A 5520-nucleotide genomic window follows, 5' to 3' on the forward strand; every position below is an offset into this window, starting at 1 on the left:
TAGGATTTAGACGGACATCGCTGATTGGATGATGACGTTTAATTTCGACCTACTCTCAACGGCTGTGACCAAGAGGGAAAAGCAAAGCAGAAGGATGTTTTACCTGAAGCGCGGTAAAGATTAATTGAGGCTTTGCCGAACTTTTGCAGTGGCTGTGGTCATAAAATGAAAGAGCAATTTTCAGTTGGAGACACCGTACGACATTTGAGTAAGTACACGAGCATGATCAATGTTTGTAGTCGCTTAATACCGCTAGCATTTTGTTACGTCTGTTGCAGGAAGCAGACGTAACAAAATGCTTTAGAACTTTTGGTAATAACACCGTAAACTTTTCTAACAGACTAATACATCTTAGTCCGTCTAAGTGGGACTTTTAAATTTAATTTGGTTCAGTATTTTTTCCAAACCAAATGGCGTAGCATCTCTAGTGAATGTCAGTGGAAAATTTGGAAGCTCCTAGTGAAATAATTGCATGCTGTCCTTATTTTATTCTTTAACTGAGTTTCAAATTATACAGTTATAAATATGCAATACAAATTCAGTAAACAAAGTGTCAAAGATGTGTTCCTCTTTGTATGTTTCATCGTCATATAGTGAGAGCTGTAGCGTGCTTTTGTGTTTACTCAAATCTGGTCACCCTAACATCATTTTTGTGTTCTTTTTTTTAGCACCAAACACTGTTCAGACCTGCCCAACTGCTGCAACCTTCTGCACTTTCCAAGAATATCGAAAAAAGAAAAATGAGGAGAGGCAAAAGTTTTCCAAAGGGAAAATGGATTTGAAGAAATCTGTGAAACAAGTAAATGTAAGTTGGCTATGGCTGTAGGTGTTAATAAGCAGCCTGACTGTGTGATGAAATCCTCTCATTATTTCTGATGTGTGTGGTATGAAGAATGTTTGTAATTCAATGGACAGACTGAAAAAAAATCTTGTACTAGTGATAATAAATTTAGGTTTCATCCCATCACAGCTCAACCAAACTATATCAGGAAGGCGATGCATTGGAAACTCTAGATTGTAGTCTGACTTAAACTTTATTAGAAACATTAGATAAAAATATTACAGGAGGGAAAAATCAGAAAACTTTTACTTCATTTTCCTCTTGATGTAATTTATTGAAGGAGAGGACCAACTTAGTCCAATGTTAAGAAAGGTTATGAATTTCATAGTTGTTACATGAGAAATAAACTACATAAAACATAAGCTGAACTGTGAAGTGACTTCCCATTAACTAAAATTATATTAAATTATATTATAAGCTGTTCCCTTTTAAGCCTCTATACTTTAAGATCCACTCCAATGAAAGTTGTGTTTTTGGCTCTTGTAGAATTCTTCTGATGATTAAAAACATATGTAAAAGAATTTAAGTTTAAAATTGCATTTCTGAGTATTTCTTAGACAAAAATGTAGACAACAAAAATGAACCTTTTGAAAAAGCTCTCAAATTTGGGGTAGACCAGCAGATTGCTCCACTCTGATACAAGCACTTAAGGATGAGTCTATTAACGCTTTTTTTTTTTCATATGAGCTGATATATAGCTTTAAAAAACGGCATAATGCTAATTAAAAGATCTCTGGTAACACTTTGATTATAGATGAGAAGATGATTAGAAAGGTTTTTTACTTAAACATTTAACTTTAAAATGAACCTTTTTTAAAAACAAATTGTTATTTTCCAACCCTATTAAATAATTTTCTCCTCAAATGAGTCATATCCCACCTTTTTAGTTAATCAACTATTATTCAAAAAGGTAAATATATTTTTTTAAAAACCAACACTTTTAACAATTTTGTTTAAATATTCAATTAAAAAAAAGTTATTTTATTTTTATTTTGACAGTTGTGAAAACAATTTTTTAGGTTCATTTCAATCTTGCGGTAATGTGTAATCAGATAAAAAGTCCAAGTTTAAGAGTCTTGAGCTTTCTTTCTTTTGAATTATATCTCCCTCATTTTTTTCTTTCAGATAAATGTTGGCTTGATGAGCATCCAGAAAGGTGGTTTGAGGCCACAACATGGAAAAAATATTTCCCTACAAACAGATCGAGGCAATACTGCCACAAGTCTGCTCAATCAAGCTGTTAAAAAAATGAAGGACTTCAATAAAGATGTAAAAGACGGTCCTTTCTTACTTCTGTATCCGGATGGGACAGAGGTTGTGAATATCCCTGGGACACAAAAGCCATTTACAGTCGAGGCTTACAAGCATGAACTTGGCAAGCCGTATCAAAGGATCACTCTCTACATCTGCTTGAAAGAAGACTTTGAAGGAGGTGAGCTGTGCTGCATGTGTGTAATTTAACACCTAATTTAAAATAAAACTTTGTAAATTATGAACATATATAGCATAACTTGCCCAAGTTAATAACAAAACTTTGCTAGTTTTTGTAAGTTTATTTTCTGGAAATTTTGAATATTACCTATTATGGTTTCTAAGCAGTTCTGTCTGTGGAGCTTTGGATTTATATTGTTGTTTTCCAAATAAGGAGTTATATTTTTCTCAACATTAGGTTAGTTTGATTTGCTTTTGTGTTTTGCAGTTGGAGGACTGGAAGAATCTTCTGATTCTGACATGGAGGTTTTTATTAAAACTCCATCTGAGTCTGATCTTGCTGATACACTGGTATGTATAATTTAGAAGATTTTTTCGTCTCATTCTTTTGGGTTGAGTTCAGTAGAACTATATACATATTTATATCTGACATATTTGTGTCTTCACTTCAGCCCTGGGAACCTCAGCATGAAAGCAGTCCTTTTTCAACAGTGACAGAAACTGAGTAAGTTGTCATTAAATCATTTCCCAGCCCGTTGTGTTTTTGTAGTTTTGGCTTCTTATGTATTATGTATTTGCATAGTACATTTTGAGATGTTAACTTTTGACATTCAAACTGTATGTGATTAATACCTAAATTGATGGTCAAGGTTTGAAGTTTGAATATAATTTTAATGACTAAATATGTCTTTCTTTGTCTTCAAAGGCATAATCCAGGGGTAGATATTTTTGCAGAGGAAGCACAGCAAGTAATTAACTATTTCATTGTCAAAATGAGTTGGGCAGAGCATATATGCTACTTTCACTGCTAATGGTAAATTTATTTTTGTCAATTCCTTTCTATTTTATCAAACGCACTGATGTGCTTTTCTGCTTAGAAACAAGGAATTGAACATTTCATTTTGGGGTTTTCAAGATTCAAAGCAAATCGCAAACTTGTCCTTTATTAATTTTTTTGCATTTTTTTTTTTTTGATAATGCAAAATGAAGTTTTTATGGGCACTTAAAAAAGGCTAAATGAAACAGTAGCTTTTACAGAAATTTTACAAAATTTGTTTGCAATGCTTAATACTGAGATTATAATCTCAACCCCTAGTAATTTTTTGGTAAAATTTCAAGTGGTCAATTTAATTTATCTTTAGTCATCCTTATTTCTCAATTTCAGGTTACAGACATTGTTGAAAATGGAAACAATCCAGGGACCAGCCAATGTCTCGCCATTCAGAACTCCTGTTACAGGTATAATAACTTCAATTATTACTCATCAAGGAGTTGGGCACAATAAGGGATTCGCACTAGTTGTGGGCAGTGTTGAAATTTTCATACCATTAATATTCCTTCACAATTTAAGATTTGTATAACCACCACTTAAGTGGCATTATCAAACTGCTGGGTAGGGCTGCCACAATTAGTCGACTAATCAACGACTAATTGACAACTGAAATAGTCGATGACTAATTTAATATTGATTAGTCGTTATTTTATATCATATGGAGTCAGAGTGTGGTAACAAAGTTGTTAGGGTTCAGCAACAAAAAAATGCACTTGATATATTATAGTCAATGAGACCAAAACTTTATCTTTAGTGAAAAATAGTTCCTTTGTTTCAGGTGTCGACCTCATTTGATTTAATCTTGTTTTAATCAGAGAAACTAATGAAGGATAGAGACTCCATGATTCACTAAAGGTTTAACAAACTATCATTTTTATTGTCTTTATTTTTAGTTTAAAGCTAATGATGGTTAAGATGTGTGCACTACATCCAGTTTGCACATGACCTGATTAGCCAACTGATTGGAAAAAATAATCAGTGATTGGTCGACTATTAAAATAATCGCATATGGTACCCCTAATGCTGGGTTTGCCCCCATCTTAAGAAACGGAATTCTAAACCAAATTGTTAAAACAATAACAACATGAAATGGTTGGATTAACCATTTTTATCTAAAATAATGCAGCAAATATATTGAAAACGTAAATCGTATCAAATTAATAAAGCAATTGCAGCAATTTTCTGGCACTGTGTGAGCCATTTTTGATAACAGCACTGATTATTTAAATTAAACAACAGACTTAACTTGAAATAGCATGTGGATGTAAAGTGTGAATAAAAGCTCATAAAGTTTGAATGGGATTTTTTTTAAAAAGCAGCAAGTTCAAAGATTTTTCTCCAGAAAAAAAAACAAGCATATTTGCTTTGTCTGTCTTTTATCCAGTGCGTTGTCACTGTGCTGAAAACGTGCTCGGATGAACAACCTGTAGCGCAGACACACAAGTACTTTCAGACAAGTTGTGACATTTGGGAAAGACAACTCAGCATTGCTCAACCAGAGAAGTGTCCTTGTCCCCTGAATGATAGACTTCAACTCTGATATCTTTCAGTCGTAGCTCGCTCTTCTGCAGAGATGCGTCCTTCAGATTAGTGGTACTTGCATCAATTTTTTTGCTCCTCAGGAACTACACATGCCTGTTTGAACCCATTCTGATTGAAGATGATGACCCTATTGTAGATCTTACACAGAACAAGGAAGATCATCTTCCAGAAGAACCTGTGTAAGTATTTGAGCATTTCTATCTAATCGACCATCATCTGGTTCTACAAATCATTAAAAAAAGCATGAAGTCAGAATGGAAGTAGATATTTTTCTAGAATAAAATGTATATTTTCTTCTGTAGAGACACTCATGTGCAGGCGCATGAAATCATTGCCCAGTTAGCACTGGCAATTAACCACAAGAAGGTCAGCAGGTTCAACATTTGCCGGTCGGATGTATGGGATGGAGCTGTTCGAGGATTCCGACGCAGCACATACTCTGACAATAATGACATGTTCATTAAATTTACTGATGATGCTGGCTGCTTTGAAGAAGGATTGGATACAGGTGGGCCAAGGCGGGAATTCCTCACACTTCTCACGAACCATCTGAGAACGCGCCCCATCTTCGATGGACCTCAAGAAAGCCGTGTATGATGTGTATAATGCAAAAGGTGTGTTTATTTCCTCAGAGAAATGTTTGTATTAATAAGAAAAAAATGAGAATCTGCTTTTTTTTATCAACAGACCTACGTAGCAATTAACATAACATTTATGTGCTCTGCAAAACAGCTGCCAGGGAAGATGAGTATTTTTTGGCAGGAAAGATCATAGCAGTATCCATTGTTCATGGGGGACCAGCACCACACTTCTTATCAAAGAACCTGGTCAACCACATGATAGGAAATCCAAGTTTCGACGCCACTATAGAAGA

At 34.3% G+C, this 5520-nt stretch overlaps 1 pseudogene; it reads left to right on the top strand.

Moving 5' to 3' along the window:
- The first annotated feature begins 125 nt into the window (after positions 1 to 125).
- LOC112140911 overlaps positions 126 to 5520 on the top strand; it is a 6470-nt pseudogene continuing 1075 nt past the window's right edge.

Source organism: Oryzias melastigma, unplaced genomic scaffold, assembly GCF_002922805.2.
Source record: "Oryzias melastigma strain HK-1 unplaced genomic scaffold, ASM292280v2 sc00283, whole genome shotgun sequence".
In the NCBI taxonomy this organism is placed as follows: domain Eukaryota; kingdom Metazoa; phylum Chordata; class Actinopteri; order Beloniformes; family Adrianichthyidae; genus Oryzias; species Oryzias melastigma.